This window comes from Anomaloglossus baeobatrachus, chromosome 6 (genome assembly GCF_048569485.1).
Source record: "Anomaloglossus baeobatrachus isolate aAnoBae1 chromosome 6, aAnoBae1.hap1, whole genome shotgun sequence".
NCBI lineage: Eukaryota > Metazoa > Chordata > Amphibia > Anura > Aromobatidae > Anomaloglossus > Anomaloglossus baeobatrachus.
In genome coordinates, this window is record NC_134358.1 from 385,923,073 (window position 1) to 385,946,506 (window position 23,434).

At 46.4% G+C, this 23,434-nt stretch overlaps 1 protein-coding gene across 12 annotated transcripts in view; it reads left to right on the plus strand.

The window, feature by feature from the left end:
* ITPRID1 (ITPR interacting domain containing 1) overlaps positions 1–23,434 on the plus strand; it is a 347,534-nt gene that overhangs the window by 83,998 nt on the left and 240,102 nt on the right. For 3 of the 12 annotated variants that reach the window (XM_075315076.1, XM_075315085.1, XM_075315079.1), the window contains one exon: positions 5,469–5,547. The exons of 8 other annotated variants lie outside the window; for them this stretch is intronic. The gene's annotated coding sequence lies outside the window, so the exon portion shown is untranslated. Of the gene's footprint in view, positions 1–5,468; positions 5,548–8,500; positions 8,523–23,434 lie in introns of those variants that run through there. One more of the 12 variants, XM_075315083.1, reaches the window with a different exon arrangement.

Here is a 23,434-nt window from a genome sequence, read left to right on the forward strand (position 1 = left end):
GACTATCAAAGCCTGTATTATAGCCAAGGCAGGAAATGCAACCACCATCCTCATCTTTACCAGTATCATTCTCATCTGTTACGTTCCTTACTCTACCAACTTTTCCAAAGTTGTGTTGTCTGTAAGCAATATGTAAATAAGCCACATGTGTGTCAATAAAACATGCATACAGTATGACTTTTTTTTGGAAACTCCCTCATGTCCAAGTTTGTCATATTCACTGCCACACTATCATGATTGCCTACTGTCAAGAAAAGTGGTATTTGCTGTAATCATATTGACCTGAAAAATAAAGCTGTCTTATCTCTTTTATGACACAGTTAACAACAGGCAAAAAAAAATTCTTGAATTGCTATTTCTTCATAATTCTACCGTAGAAAAAGGGGAATAGAAAGTGATCAAAAAATACTACGTGGCCCAAAATGATACCAATAAAAACTCCAACACAGCTCGCAAAAATTAAGCCCTCACATGACTGTGTTGGCACAAAAATAACAAATGGCCTTCAAAATTAGGTGATGCAAAAACCTTTATTTTCTAAAAAAGCGGGTTTTTTTGCATCATAGTAGCCAAATCTAAAAACTATATAAAACTGGTATAGCTGAAATCGTACTGATCTGAGGAATAAAGCCAGCTAATCACTTATATCGCAAGGGAAGTGGTGTAATAAATCGAGAAATAAAGCCAATTGCTTGACTGCTGTTGATTTTTTTATTCAGTCTTCCAAGAATTGATGAATGGCTAATATTTATCCTGCACTGTACGCTGAGCATTTAAGCTGGGAATAACATGAAAATCCATGAAAAACATGATTGAGACAAAATTTGCAAAGGAAAATTCACTGTAATGAAGAAGATGGAATGTGATCCAGCCGTGTCCATATTTTTTGACATGCACAAAAGTGCGGTCATCAACACATTTGCTAACCTTTAAAAAGATGGACACAGTGGAACAGAGGCCAAATGGAGTCCGGAGTAACTATGCTGCCTCATTACAGTGAATAGATCCATTTGGGGTTTCACCTGAATCACATACAAGTGCATCTCAATAAATTAGAATATCAAAAAGTTAATTTATTTCAGTAATTCAATACAAAAAGTGAAACGCAAATATTATATAGAGTCTTTACAAACAGAGTGATCTATTTCGAGTGTTTATTTCTGTTACTGTTGATGATTATGGCTTACAGCCAATGAAACCCCAAGAGTCATTATCTCAGAAAATTAGAATAATTACCACAAAACACCTGCAAAGGCTTCCTACACAATTACGATGGTTCCTTAGTCTGGTTCAGTAGCCTACACAATCATAAGGAAGGCTGCTGACTTGACAGATGTCCAGAAGGCAGTCATTGACACACTCCACAAGGCGGGTAAGCCACAAAAGGCCATAGCTAAAGAAGCTGGCTGTTCACAAAGTGTTGTATCCAACTGTATTAATAAAAAGTTGAGTGGAAGAAAAGGGTGTGGTAGAAAATGGTGCACAAGTAACCGAGATAACCACAGCCTTGATAGGATTGTTAAGAAAAGGCCATTCAAAAATTTGGGGGAAATATACAAGGAGTGGACTGCTGCTGGAGTCAGTGCTTCCAGAGCCACCACACACAGACATATCCAGGACATGGGCTACAACGGTCGCATTCCTTATATCAAGCAACCCATGACCCATAGACAATGCCAGAAGGCTCTTACCTGGGCCAAGGAGAAAAAGAACTGGACTATTGTTCAGTGGGCCAAGGTACTGTTTTGCAGATGAAAGTAAATTTTGCATTTCGTTCGGAAATCAAGGTCCCAGAGTCTGGAGGAAGAGTGGAGAGGCCACAATAAAAGTTGCTTGAGGTAGTGTAACATTTCCACAATCAGTGATGGTTTGGGGAGCCATGTTATCTATTGGTGAAAGTCCACTGTGTTTTATCAAGAACAAAGTCAGCTCAGCCGTCTACCAGGAAATTTTAGGACACTTCGTGCTTCCCTCTGCCGACAAGCTATTTGGAGATGCAAATTTCATTTTCCAGCAGGATGTGGCACCTGTCCACACTGCCAAAAGTACCAGTACAGGGTTTAATAACCACCGTATAAAGGGGGCTTTACACGCAACGACATCGCTAACGAGATGTCGTTGGGGTCACGGAATTCGTGACGCACATCCGACCTCGTTAGCGACGTCGTTGCGTGTGACACCTATGAGCAACTGCTAACGATCAAAATGACTCACCTAATCGTTGATCGTTGACACGTCGTTCATTTCCCAAATGTCGTTGCTGGTTCAGGACGCAGGTTGTTGGTCGTTGCTGAGGCAGCAAACATCGCTATGTGTGACACCCCAGGAACGACGAACAACACCGTACCTGTGTCCTCCGGCAACGAAATGGGCATGTCTTTCATACGGCTGCTCTCCGCCCCTCCACTTTTATTGGACGCCTGCCGTGTGACGTCGCTGTGACGCCGCATGAACCACCCCCTTAGAAAAGAGGCTGTTCGCCGGCCACAGCTACGTCGCTAGGAAGGTAAGTCTGTGTGACGGGGCCTAGTGATATTGTGCGCCATGGGCAGCAATTTGCCCATGACACACAAACAACGGGGGCCGGTGCGATCGGCAGCGACATCGCTAGCGATGTCACTTCGTGTAAAGTGGCCTTTACTGTGCTTGATTGGCCAGCAAACTCGCCTGACCTAAACCCCATAGAGAATCTACGGGGTATTGTCAAGAGGAAATTGAGAGACATCAGGCCCAACAATGCAGACGAACTGTAGGTGGCTATCAAAGCAACCTGGACTTCGATAAGACCTCACAGTGCCACAGGCTGATCGCCGCCACACTGATGCAGTAATTCATGCAAAAGGAGCCCCGACCAATTATTGAGTGCATGTACTATATAGACTTTTTAGTAGGCCAACATTTCTGAGTTTAAAATAATTTTTTCAGTTGGTCTCATATAATATTCTAATTTTCTGAGATAATGACTTTTAGATTTTCATTGGCTGTAAGCCATAATCATCAACATTAAAAGAAATAAACACTTGAAATAGATCCCTCTGTGTGTAATGACTCTATATAATATATGTGTTTCCTTTTTTGTATTGAATTACTGAAATAAATTTTCTTTTTGATGAAATTTTAATTTATTGAGATACACTTGTATTTTGAAGATGTACATGGAAACCCTAATGTAAGGGCTCAGCAGAGAGCACAGGATAAATGTGAACTGATCCAAAATATTCTCTACCCCAAATTGCCACCAAATAGCATTCAACTCAACTCATAAAAACACAAGTCCTACTCCCCACTCACGTCCATCATGTTATTGGAAATAGGGGGTTCCATGTTACTGGTAGTACAAAGGATTTGGAAAAATGCTATGCTCCCACTTCAATAAAGAAATCTAGCAAAATCTGTGCTCCCAAATTAAATGTCCCCCACAATATTCCTAATCTACAGTTAACGTTCACTTGTTTGTCATTACTGTAGTGAAGAAGCATGGATAATTTACAAGGTGCAGGTTTCCAAAAGCATACTCTGGGCACAATTTACGGGCACTGCAATGTACTGGGCACATTAAGAGCTTATTTGCAATTTTTAATTCAGCAATATTCACTATGTTTGACCACATGGGTGTTTTCCAGAGAATAAATTGACATTACACCTGTAGATGAACTACTAGAAGAGTGTAATCTCCAAAATTTGGTCACTTGAGGGTGTTCCTGTTGTTCTGGCACCTAGAGGCTCTGCAAGTGAATTCCACAAACTATTCTATAAAAATATGTGGTCCAAAAGTCAAATGGTGCACCTTGCCTTCCAAGCCCAGCAGTGCGGCCAAACATTATTGTATAGTCACTATGTGTGGTAGTGCCATGTTCAGGAGAAATTGTGTAACACATTATGGTGCCTATTTTACCTATTTCCTCTGTGGAAAAAAATAGAACTCTGGGGTTAAACAACATTTTAGTGGTAAGAATGTAATTATTTTTTATTCACTGTGCAATAGTATTAAATTTTGTAACAATTGTAGAGTAAATATGTTTACTGCACCCCTATTGAGGGGTGCAGTTTTTAAATTAGGTAACTTGTACAGGATTTCTGCTGTTCTGGCACCTCAGGAGCTCTGCCAATGTTACATGGCACCCACAAACCGTTAAATCTGCTAAATCTGAGCTCAAATGTGGCTCTCGTTCCCTTTTTCACTTTGTACGGTATCTCAAAAGTAGTTTTCAACCACTTCTGGGCTATTGCCATACTCAAGAGGACTTGAACGACAAACTGCAAATTATTTCAAACTGTCCATTATCTCCTTTTAACGTAGTGAAAATGAAAGCTATTGGGTTAAAGTTAAATTTTTGTAGTTAAAAATGTATGTCTTCATTTTCTCAACGTTTTAAAGTTCAGTAAAGCACCTAGGTGTTCAAGTTTCCGTGATGGGTCTACTTTCGAAAATTCAGTCACTTGTGGGGAGATTCACAAGTGACCCAATAGGTACATAGGCAGCTCACTAAATGCAACATGGCATCTGCTAACAATTCCGGTCAATTTTGAGTTTAAAAGTCAAATCAAGCTCCTTCCCTTCCGAATCCTGCTGTGTGCCCAAACACTAGATTTTTATCAACCATTCCAATCAAATCTGAACTCAAATATGGCACTCCTTCCCTTGTTCATTTTGTACTGTGTCTCAAAAGTAGTTTATAACCACATGTTTTAAACATATAAAATAAATAAAATTCCTGAGGGGTATTTCCAAAATTGGTAGCTGGTGAGGTTTTCATTGTTTACACACACCATGGGCTTTTGAAACACAACATGGTGTCCACTATCTTTTCTAGACAATTTTGAACTCTTAAATTCAAATTTCACTTCGTCCCTTCTGAGTCCTACCGTTCAACCAAACAATGGATTTCCATCACATATGGGGTAGCAGCATACTCAAGAGAAATTTCACAACTAATTTGAAGGTGTATTTTATCTTGTTACCTTTGTAAAAATATTAAATTTGGGCAAAAAGTAACATTTTTGGGAGAAAAGGAAAATTTTCAATTTTACTTTCCACATTAATTTGGTTCCCAGCACCTAAAGGGTTAATAAACTTCCTGGATGTGGTTTGCGCAGTATGAGGGATGCCGTTTTTAGAATAGTGTCACTTTTGGCTATATTCTATCACCTTCAACTAGTATATGAACCCTAAAAAGTTTGTTGGAAAAATTAGAAATTTCTGATAAATTTTGAACCCTTCTAACTTCCTAACAAAAAAAGATCATTCATAAATTGGGCTGATGTAAAGCAGACATGTGGGAAATGTAATTATTAGCTATTTTGTGTGATCTAACTCTCTGGCTAAGGGCAAAAAAAATGTTTAAAAATGTGCAACATTTTCAAAATTCTTTCTAAATTTCAGATATTTTCACGAATAAACATGAAAAATATTGTATTAAATTTATGACTATCATAAATTACAATGTGTCACAAAAAATGTCTTTTAGAATCATTGGGATCCATTGAAGATTATTATCTCATAAGGTGATACTGGTCAGAAGTGAGAAAATTGGCCTAGTCATGAAGGTAAAACCAGGCTCTGGGGTAAAGGCGTTACGTTTTCTACACTTCTGCCTATCCTGCTACTTTATTTTACTTTTTGTGACATTTGTTTGAGAAGAATCTCAAAATGGTACATCACAGGAGTCTCAGGTTTCACTTCTCTGCTGCGTCTTTCACCCTTGCTAAAACAGGATATTATTGGAGGCTGTATCACAATCACTTACCATAGCTACCTTCACTGCTTGTCTCCTTTTGACATCCAGGCTCAGTAGAGCTGATCAAGCAGTGACCACATGTTTAGTCACCGCCATCCCAGTCACTACTTCTTATACTGCAGTCTTTTTCTCTCTGAAATAGTCATTAGGAGGCCATGATAAAAACAGGGTGAGGGACACCAATGCCACTCTCTGGTTATGAATTGTTTGATGATTCTGGGCTGCAGCTATCAGCTGTCTGCTTTACCTCAGCTGGTTAATCAAAAAAGAGGTGACCCCAACATTTTTTAAATTTATTTTTTGATAATAAGACAAAATATGGCAGATAGCTGGGGGCTGGTATTGTCAGGCTGGTAATGCCCATGGTTATTTGGCTCTTCCTAGCCTAAAAATAGCATCCCATAGCTACACCACAAGTGGCACATTGATTAGACACGCTCTTTCTGCCTCTTTTCCCAGCTCTTCCCAATTACCCTGCTGCGGTGGTAAAAAAGGTATTACTTTTGGGGTTGATGTCAACTGTGAATTCACATCTGGAATTAGACCCAGGAATTAGTAATGGATAGAAATTTCGTGTTTACAACTGACCGTAAGTGGCCTTGGAGCCTCACTCTCAGAACGTTCAGAAAAGTTCTAAGAACGATTATGCATAGGATTCCATGGATGTCATTGTATTATACTGGAACTTTGAGGATTTCTTTTTAATTAATAATTTGGAGAATGAGAAAGTGTGGGGAAGATTTTTTTCACTGTTGGATCATGTCGAAACTTCAAGGATTTGTTTAAATTAATAAGTTGGTGATTGAGGGAGTGTAGGGGAGTCTTTATTCAAATAAGCTGTTTTTTTCTGTGTGTGTGTGTTTTTTAACTGTACACTCAGCGAGTTAGTAATAGGGGGAATCTTATACATGCCTCCATTACAAACCCCTAGGCATGATGCCAGCTGTCAATTCACAGCTGACATCAACCTCAAAAGTATTACCCTGATGGCCACTGCACCATCAGCTGGGCAAAAAGTCAGAATTAGTGCAGCAAATGGATGCGCCACTTCCTGGGCGGCTGTGGGCTGCTATTTCTAAGCTGGGAAGGGCCAAATAACCATAGGCCTTCCTAGCATGATAGTACTAGCTCCAAGCTGTCTTCTTTTCCTTGACTAGTTATCAAAAGTAGGGAGGATCCCATGCCATTATTCTAGACTATTATAATAAATAATTAAAAAATGGCAACAGGTCTTCTCTATTTTTGATACCCAGCCGTCTGCTTTATCTGCATTGGTTATTTAACAAGAAAAATTAAATGTATTTATTTTGTTCACATCAGCATACAGGTTTCTTCCCTATGTTAAAAATCTTGTTGATTGGCTGCACTGCAGCCTTTCAACAATCTTTATTTGGTATCCAAATAGCACCCGAACTCTGAATTTAATGAATGTCCTTGTTAGAGTTCAAGCACTGCACACTAGGTTCGCTCATCCCTACATGTGGGAAAACATGTTATGGTCTGATGATACTAAGGTTGTACTTTTTGGCCATAATTTCATGAGGTAAGTTTGACACAAAGCCAACACTACCTACCACTAAAAAAAAACATACCTGCAGTGAAGCATGGTTGAGGCAGCAATATATTTTGCAGCTATTTTGAATAGCTGGAACTGGGTTATGAGTCAAAGGAGAGAACTATTAACAGTTCCAAATATCAGTCAATTTTGCATCAAGACCTTTAGGCCTGTGCTAAAAAGCTGAAGATAAAGAGCAATTTCACTTGTCAGCAAGATAACAATCCTAAGTATACCTTCAAATCAACAAAAGAATGTATTTGCAAGAAGAGGATGATAGTTTTCTAATGGTGCACCAAGTGCCCAGACTTGAATCCATTTGAAAATCTGTGATTTGACCTGAAAAAGGCTGTATAGAGGAGGGGCCCTCGCAATCTGTTATATATTGAGCATTACTGCAAAGATGATTGGGCAAAGATGGGCAAAGATTGGCAAATCTACATGTGCCATAGACTCGTACCTCCAAAAAACTGAATTCTGCCATAAATGAGTTTAAGGCCTCTTTCACATGTCCGTGAAAATCACGCACATTTTTTCCGGACATGTCAAAGGTCGCATTGCCCTCTGTGTGCCATGTTTATGGCACACGTGTGTTCTCCGTTTGCTATCCGTGATAACACACGGAGAAAAGGAACTTTCTGCTCACCTGTCCCTGGCATTGCTGTCCATGGTGCTGATCTACGGTCTCCGGTCCTGCCAACTCCCAGCTGCTGCTGCTGCTTCCAGCCCGCAGTGGAGTGAATATGCGATGAGCATAATGAGCGGGGGTCGTAACCAAGTGACCGCAGCGGCAGAGACAGCAACGCTGAAGAAGGTGAGTATAGAAATTGATTTTAATTCACAGGCACGTGTGTTTTTTCCAGTGTGTGTCACACGGATCACATCCGTGCAGTCCGTGTGACACCCGTGATGCCGGAGAAAAATGGACATGTCTACGTGTAGAGCACACGGGCACACGTAGGCTCCACACAGACACAAGGTCCATGGCAAAACACGCACGTGAGCGCAGACCCATTGATTTTAATGCATCTACGTGTGCCCGAGTCTCCGGCACGTGAGGAAACGGACCAAACACGTGCCGTAGACACGGACATGTGAAGGAGGCCTAAGAGTGTGCATAAGTATGCAACCATATTATTTAATTCTTTGTTTTTCTTTTCTTATCTGAAAAGATTTCAGTTTTTCAATGGAACTGTACAGATAATCGGTGACATTAAATATTGAAAAAGGTCAGAAATTATTCTTCTTGGTATGATTTTGTTACATGCTAAAAACTGCTATTTTCGTGCATTTATTAACCCCTCATTTCCTGGTTAATTTCTTTCTATTGTGTAACTTCACGTGTTCTCCTTCTCCCCTACCTTTTGTTTTGTCTCTAAGTTCTTTTATACAGTATATAACATTTTTTAAATAAAGATTTTTTTGGAAATAATAATGTATGATCATCCTCAAGTCCTGGCAACTATATACAATAGGAATAAAATGCATGGTCAAACCAGGTTGGGCATAGACAGGCCTAGTCAGGTGCATGCTTAGGAAATTTAACTTCTCCTGTACTTATTGGCAGAGACAGAACAGTCTGTCCTGGGATGTAATTGTGACGCCCTGAAAAAATCAGGTTGTCACAGGAGACTGCATCCATCTTCCAGATGCAGGACTCTCTCCTCCTAGTCCTACCAACACAACCCCACACAGGTACAAACACCAGCTACAAAAGCCTAGTCACCCCCCCAAGACAATAGGGACACACCATGGGGCAGGGCCAGGCAGATGGTGATGCCCACCTAGGGGTTCTGAGGTCTTCGGGGAGGGAACAAGTCAGATAAGTCTGGACAGAGGAAGTGAGAGGAGTGAAGCCCCAAGCAAGGCTGCATCGACGATGATGACAATCCTGGCCCCGAGCCAGGCCGCACCGCCGATGATGACCATCCCGGCCCCGAGTCCTGCCGCAGCCCTGATGACGTCTGATCCATCCCTGAGCCCGGCCACTATGGAGGCGGCACACATCCTAGTTTGTACCCCAGCTGCAGCACCAACAGCTCCCAAGCACCCCGCCCTGGCTGAGGAGAAGCCGGAGTGTTCCTGCAGGGAAGAGGAGCAGGCCACTGACCGATGGTGCCCACGGCAACCTGCGAGGCCGGTCGTAGCCGGTGCCAAGGGCATCCAAGTGGGCTTGGCTCCTGAGCAGGAGGAGGAGCACGGGAACCGTGCCCCATGCTGGGAATGGCAGCAGCAGCTCCGCAGAGAAATAGCAGCCCAGGAAAAGAAAAAGTCAGATGTGATTGCCCGAACCTACCGGGAGAAGGACTGTCTCCGGCAAGCTACTTTCCGGGTCAGGGGCCCGACGTACCGAGGACAGGTCTGCTATTTTGACCCTCAAAAAGGTGGGGGTTCATTTACGAACCAGGACTGGAAGCCGAGATCTTTGTGTTCCGGAGGGATGTAGCCCCTCATTTACCAACCGGCCATCCAGATCGGAATCTGGAACCTGGAGACATGGTCGGCTACACCAGGCACTGTGAAAAGCAAGGGTAGTTTGCCCTTGATGTCAAGAAGTGGGTGGTGGTCAATGAGGAGCCATGCTTCGCCTCCCACTGTCACCTTTATGAGAAAAAGGAGTAATAGGTAGCAGAACCCAGCTACCTCCTTTACCCAGTTAACCCAACTTTTCGCCTGTTGTTTATTGATCATGGCCTCAGGACTGGCAGAGACTGCCCAAAACCTTTCTTGGGTTATTGTACATACTCCACATTTGCCTTCTTGTTACTTCTCCACCAGGACTGAAACACCCACTGGAGAGGACTGGTTGGAGGAAGGGCCTGTGGTGGAGTCGGCCGATGCCCAGCCACTAGCAAAACCGGTGGCTAACCTCCAGGCCAGAGGGTTCTGGACTTTGGGACTCTTTGGAGTGGACTGGTGGGAAAGGGACTTTGTTACGTAACGTTTAAAAAATGTGCCTTCCTGTAAAGGGACGAAAAGTTTTAAAGTTTAAAATGTTATGTTTTCACCTTTTATAGCAGCAGAAAAATAAAAACCAGTGCCGGACAGCCTGAGGACGAGCTGTGTTTTACCAAGGGGGAGTGTGACGCCCTGACAAAATCAGGTTGTCACAGGTGACTGCATCCATCTTCTAGATGTAGGACTCTCTCCTCCTTGTCCTACCAATACAACCCAGCACAGGTACAAACACCAGCCACAAAAGCCTAGTCATCCCCCAGGACAATAGGGACACACCAGTGGGCGGGGCCAGGCAGATGGTGATGCCCACCTAGGGGTTCTGAGGTGTTCGTGGAGGGAACAAGTCAGATAAGTCTGGACATAGTAAGTGAGAGGAGTGAAGTGGTAGTCGGGGGTTGTAGCTCCCGGATTACCGGACTACCTGAGCTGAGTAGGTGGCAGACGGCAGAGCAGGGCCACAGGCGACGAAGATCCAGTCACGGGAGACCTTAAGTAGACCGGGGCAGGGTTGTAGCCCGCCGGTGCCGACAGCGGGAATCCGGTCCGGAGACCGTGCACAGTCGGGGTATCTGGACCCTAGGGCGAGGACAGCTTCAAGCACCTTTCCAATCAACCAGCAGGGGACAAAATTCCAAGTCTTGTCCTCTTTCCAAAGTTTTGCAACTGCAGGGCACTCTTAACATTATGTTTCAGGAGACTGAGATATGACACTTGGTTCCATCATTGCACCGCCTCTGAAGTGACGGCAGCATGATCTGCAGTCGAGGGCCTCTGATAGCCTTGGGTCCATAGAGTTAGGGGCACTTTACACATTGCGACATTGTAGCGATAGCTAGCGATGTTGAGCGCGATAGCACCCACCTCCGTTGTACGTGCGACTTGTGGTGATCGCTGCCGTAGCAAACATTATTGCTATGGCAGCATCACACGCACATACCTGGTCAGCGACTTTGCTGTGACCGCCGAACAATTCCTCCTTCAAGGAGGAGGTGCGTTTGGCGTCATAGCGACGTAACTGCGGCGTCACTAAGCAGCCGGCCAATAGAAGCGGAGGGGCGGAAGATGAGCGTGACGTAACATCCTGCCCACCTCCTTCCTTCCGCATTGCCGGTGGACGCAGGTAAGGAGATGTTCGTCGTTCCTGCGGTGTCACACACAGCGATGTGTGATGCCGCAGGAACGACGAACAACATCATACCTGTGGCAGCAGCGATATTAAGGAAAGGAGCGACGTGTCAACAATCACCGTTTTTGAACGATTTTGCGATCGTTGATTGTCGCTCCTTGGTGTCACGCGCTGCGATGTCGCTACCGGCACCGGATGTGCATCACTAACGACGTGACCCTGAGAATATATCGGTAGCTATGTCGCAGCGTGTAAAGCACCCTTAAGTGTCAAGCGGGGAGCCAGCTGGGAGAAGGAATAAGAGGCCAGATCATGTGAGGACAGGTGAGAGATCTGGTTGTTTCTTTAAATACTAGTGTAGGAGCACTATTGGGGCAGACCACAGAAGCACAATGGGAGCACTATTTCTGGGCAGCTTCCTTATAAGAGGGAACAATATTAATTTCTAGGGGTCACCTAGGTGGTCTCTATACATTCGTAATGTTCTACTATGTGGCTCCCAAATAGTAATATTGATGCCCCCTCTGTGGCCCTATAAAATTATTAATGTCCCTCTGTGTGTCCCCACCTTAGTAATACTACAATAATATGTGACCCCCATCCATTAATAATGTCCATCTATTTGGCCCCCATATAATAATATTGCCCCCTATGGGGCCCCATACAATATTACGATATGGTGGCCCCATAGGGTACATTATTAATATATTGGGGCCATATAGTTGGAGATTATTAATGTATGGCGAGACATAGGGGAACATTATTAATGTATATGGCCACAAAAGGAATTTGGGCACAAATGAGACATAAGCAGTACTGCAGTATGGGGAACACAGGAGAACATCAGTACAGCAATGTATTCTGTTTTTGGTGATACTGCTAGTGAGTGATAACAAGAAAGTACTAAAACTGTAGATTCAGGTGAAAATATAGGAAGGGTGCAGTAGACGTCCTCAGCCATAGATGTCACTGTTTTACATTGTGCAGAGAGGAGCCATGGCTGGCAAAGCCATAGCTGTTTGTGCCGGATAAAGAGACAATTGATTAAATTAGGTACATCACAGATGAGTCACTGGAGTTACCTCGACTGTATATACTGATACTTTCCTATATATATTTATTGTATGGGGTTAATATTAACATTAGTACAGTGATTTTTATTAATAATCAATATGGTGGCATTATTCAGACACTATTTAGTGGTAATATACAGCCATGATGTGACTGCATTGTTTTCTTTAATGTGGTACAGAGGTGTAGCTAGAGGTTCAGCTCAGGGGGGTGACACATCTGAGTGAGCCCTTAACCGGGTACCATGAGTACAACTACGGTGGCGCAGCCAAATCATACGTACAGGGGAGCTTCACTATTATTGAAAATCTTTATATAAAGATATTACTGCCATATAGTGGTAGTTGCAGAACAGATTATAGCACAGTAATAGATGGCGACTTACAGATGACATTCTTTCTGATGGAGTATTTCATTTTCCCTCTCTTTTCCATCTGGTTCAGACTTCAACTTCTTCCAGGCACGACTCGTCTACACATTTTACACGTTTGATTTCTCACATATCCAGCACGTCCATATATATTCCCAACCTGCACAAACCCCTCATCCTAATGATACCCCTAGAAAGTATTAATGCACCCTTGGTACCTTTTGAATATCAAAATACCCTGAGTGCCCCTAAAACAATAATGTTTTTCAAATGCCCACTTAACTTTTAATAATGTCCCCTAAGTCCACTCCTGTACAGTAATAAAGACCTATTAGCCCCCAGCTTCACTTATATGAGCAGGTATATATACCATATTTTTCGGACTATAAGACACACTTTTTTCCCCCCAAATGTTGGGGAAAAGTGGGGGGGTGCGTCTTATAGTCTGAATGTAGGGCATGGCTGTGGTTAATCAGGGTGCTGCAGTGGAGCGGGTCATCAGCGGCACGAGCAGGCTGTAGCTGTGCCTGCCGTGACCACGTGGGCCCGCTCATTTCATATGCATCCTCTCGCCCATTATCTCTCAGCGCTGAAGCCGGCGCTGACAGGTGGGCGGGATAAAGGGCGGGGGATGCGCGCATAATTGACAGCCGGCCCGCATGATCACCGCTGGCAACTACAGCCTGGAGTAATCATGTGTGGCTGTATTCACTGCTCCCCGCACATCATCATCAGCACGGGCGGCAGTGAGTAAGTACAGTATACTCACCGTTCCCTGCAGCATCGCAATCTCCTCCTGTCTGCCGGCTGCTGATCTGTGTAGAGAACGATGAGCACAGGGATAACGTGATCCTTGTGCGCGCTCTCTACATACATCAGCGAGCCGGCAGACAGGAGGACAATGCGATGCTGCAGGGATCAGTGACCGGCTCCACACAGGTCAGCAGCACTGCTGCTGGCACAGACAGGAGGACGAGCAATGCTGCTGGAGTGAGGAAAGGTGAGTATAAACGTTTATTTATTTTGTTTGCCACAGGATGGATGCGGGCCATATACCAGTACGGGGTATATAGCAGGATGAGGTCATATACCAGGATGGGGGTATATAGCAGGATGGGCATATATAGCAGGATGGGGGTATTTATCAGGATGGGGCTAAATAGCAGGATGGGGGAATTTATCAGGATGGGGGTATATAGCAGGATGGGGTAATTTATCAGGATGGGGGTATATAGCAGGATGGGGGTATATATCAGGATGGGGAATATAGCAGGATGGGGGTATATATCAGGATTGGGTATATAGCAGGATGGGGGTATATAGCAGGATGGGGGTATACAGCAGAATGGGGGTATTTATCAGGATGGGGTATTTATCAGGATGGGGGTATATAGCAGGATGGGGGTATTTATCAGGATGTGGGCACATACTAGGATGAGGGACATATATACAAGGATGGGGATCATATAATAGGCAGGAGGATCATTACCAGGATGGGGTACCTTAGTTAGAGAATTTGGGGACACTACCCCCATAAGTGTCAGCAGCAGATCCTTGCCCCATAATAGTGTATCATGACCACACTTTTTGCTTAAAATTTTATTTTCCTATGTTCCTTCTCAAAAACCAGGGTGCGTCTTATGGCCCGATATGTCTTATAGTCCAAAAAATACGGTGTGTGTATATATATATATATATATATATATATATATATATAAACACAGAACAGTTTATTCTGAAAAGTTATTGAAAGCACAGTTACCCTTGTTGGTCTCATTCAAAGCAAGAAGAGAGACTAGCTGTTCAATTTGTACAAGGCTTATGGATCTCTGCCTGTGAAAATGCTTTATTTTCCTGAACTGGGCGATTCTAAAGACCTCTGCTGTCTTCCCATTAGGTCATAGCTGTAGCCTGAGCTGACTGAATAATGGAGGAAGCAATGTTATCAGATTGCAGAAAGCGAGTTTTGCAAGTGGAAATCTGCTTAATCTTAAGAGGAAATACAGAGCAATACTTTACAGGTTCTTATAACAGATATTTCCTTCTAGTAATGCACATGGCTATGACAAACGTGTCTCAATAGGAAAACACGAACAGATTTAACAAAGGCTTATGTCTTTCAAGTATTAACTTTCTGTTTATATATTAAAATCATCAGCCCTGCCAGATGTAACCTCAAATGGGAAGGCATGTCAGCCACGCAGCGTCGTACATTGTGCTGCACATTAGAATGTGCTTTCTAAACAAATCACAGCAGTTGTAATAATCTACCTTTAAGCCCACTTTACACGTTGCAATTAGTTGTACAATCGCATTTGCGATGTGACACGCCCAGGTTGCATATGGGATCTTATGAGATTTCACGTTGGTCGTTCATTTGCTGTCACACGTGCGTTAGTAGTCTATGTTAAATTGGTCAATTTTGTGTGCGATCCTTTAGATCATGTGTTCTGTGACGTATGCATTGGGCACCCTTTTTTTTATTATTTATTGACTTGCCAAGCGTGTGTAATGTGTAGGGATGCGTTTTTACTATGTCATCTGCCATTCAGCTCTGCTACATGGCCGCTGACAACAGACACAGACAGCCATGTAGCAGCGGTGAATGGCAGATGACAGCAGACACAGACAGAGCCGCACTGTCAGAATGAACTCGGGTGAACTTCACCCGACTTCACGGTCATGCTGCGGCTCTGTCTGTGTCGCGCCCTGATTAGCGGTCACCTGTGAAGACTCACCGGTGACCGCTAATCTCCTAAGTTACTGAAGTTAGCAGCCCTCTCTCATATACTCTCCAATCCCCGATCCCCGGCTCTGCACGGCGTTCACACTGCTCCGGCGGCTTTTACTGTTTTGAAAAAGCCGGCCGCCCATTAAACAATCTCGTATTCCCTGCTTTCCCCGCCCACCGGCGCCTATGATTGGTTACAGTGAGACACGCCCCCACTCTGAGTGACAGGTGTCACACTGCACCCAATCACAGCAGCCGGTGGGCGTGTCTATACTGTGTAGTGAAATAAATAATTAAATAATTAAAAAAAACGGCGTGCGGTCCCCCCCAATTTTAAAACCAGCCAGATAAAGCCATACGGCTGAAGGCTGGTATTCTCAGGATGGGGAGCTCCACGTTATGGGGAGCCCCCCAGCCTAACAATATCAGCCAACAGCCGCCCAGAATTGCCGCATACATTATATGCGACAGTTCTGGGACTGTACCCGGCTCTTCCCGATTTGCCCTGATGCGTTGGCAAATCGGGGTAATAAGGATTTATTGGCAGCCCATAGCTGCCAATAAGTCCTAGATTAATCATGTCAGGCGTCTATGAGACACCCTCCATGATTAATCTGTAAATTACAGTAAATAAACACACACACCCGAAAAAATCCTTTATTAGAAATAAAAAACACAAACATATACCCTGGTTCACCACTTTAATCAGCCCCAAAAAGCCCTCCATGTCCGGCGTAATCCAGGATGCTCCAGCATCGCTTCCAGCTCTGCTGCATGGAGGTGACCGGAGCTGCAGAAGACACCGCCGCTCCGGTCACCTCCACGCAGCTAATGAAGACAGCCGCGTGATCAGCTGCTGTCCCTGAGGTTACCCGCTGTCACTGGATCCAGCGGTGGCCGCGGGTAACCTCAGGGACAGCTCAGCTGATCGCGCTACTCACCGCCGCTCCTATCACCTCCACGCAGCAACTGAGGTGAGTAGCGCGATCAGCTGAGCTGTCCCTGAGGTTACCCGCGGCCACCGCTGGATCCAGTGACAGCGGGTAACCTCAGGGACAGCAGCTGATCACGCGGCTGTCTTCATTAGCTGCGTGGAGGTGACCGGAGCGGCGGTGTCTTCTGCAGCTCCGGTCACCTCCATGCAGCAGCGCTGGATGCGACGCTGGAGCATCCTGGATTACGCCGGACATGGAGGGCTTTTTGGGGCTGATTAAAGTGGTGAACCAGGGCATATGTTTGTGTTTTTTATTTCTAATAAAGGATTTTTTCGGGTGTGTGTGTTTATTTACTGTAATTTACAGATTAATCATGGAGGGTGTCTCATAGACGCCTGACATGATTAATCTAGGACTTATTGGCAGCTATGGGCTGCCAATAAATCCTTATTACCCCGATTTGCCAACGCACCAGGGCAAATCGGGAAGAGCCGGGTACAGTCCCAGAACTGTCGCATATAATGTATGCGGCAATTCTGGGCGGCTGCTGGCTGATATTGTTAGGGTGGGGGGCTCCCCATAACGTGGAGCTCCCCATCCTGAGAATACCAGCCTTCAGCCGTATGGCTTTATCTGGCTGGTTTTAAAATTGGGGGGAACCGCACGCCGTTTTTTTTAATTATTTAATTATTTATTTCACTACACAGTATAGACACGCCCACCGGCTGCTGTGATTGGGTGCAGTGTAACACCTGTCACTCAGAGTGGGGGCGTGTCTCACTGTAACCAATCATAGGCGCCGGTGGGCGGGGAAAGCAGGGAATACGAAATTGTTTAATGGGCGGCCGGCTTTTTCAAAACAGTAAAAGCCGCCGGAGCAGTGTGAACGCCGTGCAGCGCCGGGGATCGGGGATCGGTGAGTATATGAGAGAGGGGGATAGACTGACATGGACAGAGAGTGAGGGACAGAGATAGTGACCGACTGACAGAGATTAGTGAATGACAGACATTGTGAGGCGCTTCAGAATGCAGCTTTTCAGCTGCGCTCTGAAGCGGACCTTTTTTAAGCTGCGGTGCAGAGCGCACACCTGCGCACATAGCCTCAGACATCAAAATCGTATGAGGGATGTCACACGTTACAATTGACTAGGTTCGTGCAACAAAACGCTCAATTCTAGAGAATGATACGATGTGTTTGCGATCAACGGTTTTGCGTTCAATCCTGATCGCACGTAGCTGTCACACACAGGTACCTCACAAACGATGCCGGATGTGCGTCACTTACAACTTGACCCCAACGACGGATTGTGAGATATATTGAAGCGTGTGTAGCGGGCTTTACCCACTGCTCATGTGTGCATGACCACCGAACCACATCATTTATTTTTTTTTTATAGCTGTTGTTTTCTTAAAGAAAAAAAAGTAAATCAGAATCTGGAGTTGGGACTTTCCCCAGGTTTCACTAAACATACATGAAGGTAAAACAATATGGGAAACATCCAGCTTGTAATAACACTTGTAATCATGCATGCATACCTCCCAACTTTGAAAGAATGGAAAGAGGGGCACATTTTTAGGCCACGCCCATGACCACGCCTCTAACCACACCCAGTCAGCAGTGACAATCATTGTTTTAGAAACAATAATTAAAAAAATATACATAGATTTATTTCTAAGTAGTAAATTAAAATATAAATGCAAACTTGGCAGTGTTACTTTTAAACTAGAATATTTTAGACCACAAAATTCTGTTTTAAGGCCCGTTTCACACGTCAGTGAAAAACACAGACGTTTTTCACTGGCGTGTAAAACACGCACATGTCCCTGCGTGTGCCGTGATTCAAGGCACACGTGGGTTGTCTAAGTGCAATCCGAGCTCCGTTCTCCATGGCCCCTGATTGCACTTAGAAATCAACTCACCTGTGCGCGCTCCCGCTCTCCATGGTGCTGATCGCTCCCGCGATGCAGCATCCGGCCGGCGCGGACCCCTGCAGCAGCTGCTTCCGGGTCGGCTGTGTCGCGCATCATTAATATGCACGACAGTGATCAGCCGGCTTAGAAGCAGCAGGCTGCACAGGCTGCAGAGAGCGCGGCTGAAGCTGGGTGAGTAAAAATGTTTATTATTTTAAAAGCACGTTTTTTTCTGGCACGTGTTTCACGGACCACACCACTGCGTGGTACGTGGGACATCAGTGATGCCAGAAAAAAATGGACATGTCTCCGTGCGGCAATCACGCACACGCGGGTACGCCGCACGGAGACACGTGCAGTGAAAAATCACTGATGTGTAAGCAGACCCATTCATTATAATGGGTCTGCGTATATCAGTGATTCTGGTACGTTTAAAAAAAAGCACAAACGTACCAGAATCACTGACGTGTGAAAGGGGCCTAAAGCAGATCTTTCCCCTAAATCTGCCCCATGTACAAAACTGCAGACTTCATGACAGAACCGCTCTTTTAGATAAAATATCTGTAATACTGTGCTTTTGGTTAATGGGAGGAATTAGTGAATATGGGCGACTTACTGTTCCAATTGTGGAGACACGGGGGTCAGTGGGTGCTCTCGTCCGCTGATCAAGTCACGTTTAAAAAGACAACGTGGCCCAGGGCTCATCCCAACTGAATGCCTGACATCCTTAATCCCTCCTTCTCCTGCTCAGCTGTGATCCGCTTGCAGTATCAGATCACAGTGTAATGGCTCACGCTCACAGCACAGCAGGAGCCGAGGGTCATTAGCATATTGCATCACATGTGATATGCCAGTGTGATCTCAGCTTGGTATGTGCGCACGTTGCGTTCTGTGCAGTGTGGAAAAGAACGCACCATCTGGCAGACTGGACAAATGTAAACACTGTTTGTAAAAAAAAATGCATCCAAAACGCATGCATTTTGGATGCATTTTCCATGTGTTTTGCATGCATTTTTGGCAGTGCGTTCCCCCATCAATTCAGCTCTGCTACATGCCCGCTGACAGCAGACACAGACAGAGTCGCGCGATGAGAATGAACTCGGATGAACTTCACCCGACTTCATTGTCACCCCGCGGCTCTGTCTGTCGCGTCCTGGTTAGTGGTCACCCGTGAAGGACTCACCGGTGACCGCAAATCCCGAGTGACTGAAGTGAGCAGTGCGATCAGCGGTAACGTCACTCAGGTTACCCGCGGCCAGCTGGAGTCCTCCATCTGAGACCGCAACTCACCTGTGATGTCATCGCTGATCGCGCTGCTCACTTCAGTCACTTGGGAAACTTGCTGTAACAGTTAGAGGATCCAGCGGTGGCTGCGGGTAACCTGAGTGACGTCATCGGTGATCGTGCGGCTCACTTCATTTGCTGCGTGGAGCTGATAGAGAGCGGTCTGGTCTGTGACCGCTCCTGTCAGCTTCATGTAGCAGAGCTGGATGCGTCGCGGAACCTCATGTGGATTACGTCGGACCTGGAGGGGTATTTGGGGATTAATAAAGTGGTGAAAGAGGGTGTTTTTTTTTGTCTTTTACTCCAAATAAAGGATTTTTTCAGGTGTGTGTGTTTATTTTCTTTAACTTACAGGTTAATCATGGAAGGTATCTCAGGGAGACGCCTGCCATGATTAACCTAGGACTTAGTGGCAGCTATGGGCTGCCATTAACTCCTTATTACCCCGATTGCCATTGCACCAGGTCAATTCGGGATGAGCCGGGTAGAGTCCCGGGACTGGCGCATCTAATGGATTCAGCAATTCCACATGGCTGCTGGCTGATATTGTTAGGCTGGGGGGCTCCCCATAACGTGGAGCTCCCCATCCTGAGAATTTCAGCCTTCAGCCGTGTGGCTTTACCCTGGCTGGTATCAAAATTAAGGGGGGACTGCACGTCGTTTTTTTAAATTATTTATTTTACTCCACAATATAGACCTGCCCACCGGCGGCTGTAATTGATTGCAGTGAGACAGCTGTCACTCAGTGTGGGGGCGTGTCTGACTGTAACCAATCATAGGTGCTGGTGGGCGGGAAAAGCAGGGAATATGAGATGGAATAATGAGCGGCCGGCATTTTCAAAAGAGGAAAAGACGCCGCCGGAGCAGTGCGAACGCTGTGCAGCGAGACACCAGTGAGCTGTGAGTATGAGAGAGGGGGGAGACTGACAGACAGAGAGAGAGACACCGACCGACGATAGTACAGCTAGTACACACATATATTTGAGGAAAAAATTCACAAAATTCAGATAAACAGACGCAAATCTACACACAGTCATACACACATCATACACACAGACACATTAGAGAGAGGTAATAATATGGGGAAGCCTGCAGCAGCCTTAATCACCTCCCCCGCTAGTCTTCGTCCAGCTCCTCTAAGGTATGTGGCTGTGCAGGCCAAACTGCGTGATGGCTGGGGACAAATACAGCACAGGGGGCATAGACAGCACTGGGTGGGGCATATATGTTACTGGGGTCACCAGGGGGTATACACATTACTGGGGGTGCATAGAAATCACTGGGGGCATCCATGTTACTTGGGTGGCATACACATTACTAGGGTCAGTGGGCTGGGCATACACATTACTGGGGTGCGTGGGGGGCATAAACATTACTGGGGTCAGTGGGGGGGCATACACATTACTAGGGCCTGTGGAGCCTACATACTGACAGTGGTGGCCTGTGGGGCATACATACTGGCCCTAGGGATGCTTAGGGCACAGGCTGGCAGCGCTGGAAGACACTGAGGGCCCAAGCTGGCAGCAGTGGAGGGTGCTGAGGGCATAAGCTGGCAGCACTGTGGGGGGGCGCTGAGGGCACAGGTTGGCAGCACTGTGAAGGGGGCGCTGAGGGCACAGGCTGGCAGTACTGGGGGAGAGGGTGCTGAGCGCACTGGCTGACAGCACTGGGGGGCACTGAGGGCACAAGATGGCAGCACTGAGGGCTCAGGATGGCAGCACTGGGGGGGCACCGAGGGCTCCTCTGGCTGCTTTCTGAGTTCCCTCTGCTTCTGCTTTTTCTATTGCAGGTACAGGGGGACCTGAGAAGACACAAGTGCTGGACTCTCCCCTGCTCCCCCCTCCTGCACTCACTCTGCATTGTCCTCCTGCAGGCACACTGCTCCCCCCTCCTGCACTCACTCTGCACTGTCCTCCTGCAGGCACACTGCTCCCCCCTCCTGCACTCACTCTGCACTGTCCTCCTGCACTCACTCTGCACTGTTCTCCTGCACTCACACTGCTCCCCCCTCCTGCACTCACTCTGCACTTTCCTCCTGCACTCACTCTGCACTGTCCTCCTGCACTCACACTGCTCCCCCTCCTGCACTCACTCTGCACTGTCCTCCTGCACTCACTCTGCACTGTCCTCCTGCGCTCACTCTGCACTGTCCTCCTGCACTCACACTGCTCCCCCCTCCTGTAGGCACACTGCACTGTCCTCCTGCACTCACTCTACGCTGTCCTGCACTCACTCTGCACTGTCCTTCTGCACTCACTCTGCACTGTCCTCCTGCACTCACACTGCTCCCCACTCCTGTAGGCACACTGCACTGTCCTCCTGCACTCACTCTAAACTGTCCTCCTATACTCACTCTGCACTGTCCTCCTGCACTCACTCTGCACTGTCCTCCTGCACTCACACTGCTCCCCCTCCTGTAGGCACACTGCTCTCTCCCTGCTGCACTCACTCTGCACTGTCCTCCTGCACTCACACTGCTCCCCCCTCCTGCACTCCCTCTGCACTATCCTCCTGCACTCACACTGCTCCCCCCTCTTGTAGGCACACTGCACTGTCCTCCAGCACTCACTCTGCACTGTCCTCCTGCACTCACTCTGCACTGTCCTCCTGCACTCACACTGCTCCCCCCTCCTGTAGGCACACTGCTCTCTCCCTGCTGCTGCTCTTACCTCAGTTGCAGAACAAACGAAGCAGCCACTGTGGAGAGCCGGTCACATGTGAGGGTCCTGGGCAGAAGAGGCAGGCAAAGGCTGCGTGGCCAGCATAGAGCGAGCAGCAGGAGGGAACAAGGAAGGCATCCCGAGGAGTGTGTATGTGTCCAGCATTCAGAGGGGGCGTGGACAACAGCAAAGGGGAGTGCCCACCAGCATAGATGCCATGGAAAGCATCCAGAGATTGTGGCCTGCATCTGGAGGGGGCGTGGTCCACAGAGTGCGGGGGCGTGGCAGCTGCCTCTCACTACACTGCGGGATTACAGAGCTCCTGGGCGTGAGAACGGGACTGGAGTATAAAATCGGGGCTGTCCCGCTATATCCGGGACGGTTGGGAGGTATGCTGCATGTAATGCCACCCCACATGTTAGGTATTTTTTTTCTAACAAGAACCATGGCATACAGCTGGAACAAGCATATAATAGATACCAGATGGACACTGATAACTTAAATTAAGTTTCGGTTGCACAGAGATGTCCACATGTAGAAAATATACCAGATTTTCCTATAAGACGCACTGGATTTTAAGACGCACCACTAATTTAGAGATAAAAAAGGTAAAAAAAAAATGGGGTCCGTTTTATACTCTGGTGGTGTCTTATCGGAGGGGGGTGACAGCGGTGGTGGAGCAGATCAAAGGTGGCAGGCATGGTGCTGGAGTAGGGCAATTCTACAGGTGCTGCATTGGTTGGTTGCAGGCGCCGTGCTGGGTATGTGGAGCAGGGCAGTATGGCGGGTGTCTAGATGATCTGTCGGCTTCAAAGAAATAACAAGCTGAGATCTCATCTGTGCATGCGCCAACTTCAAGCGCCATTATTTGAAGCCCGCACAACCGACATAGCATATCACCTGCCACACCACCCTGCTCCACACAGCCCCCACTGCAGCCAGCACAGCCACAACCGCAGCCAGCACAGCCCCCAATGAAGCCAACACAGCCCTCACCACAGCCAGCACAGCCACAACCGCAGCCAGCACAGCCCCCAATGAAGCCAACACAGCCCTCACCGCAGCCAGCACAGCCCCCTACCGCAGCCAGCACAG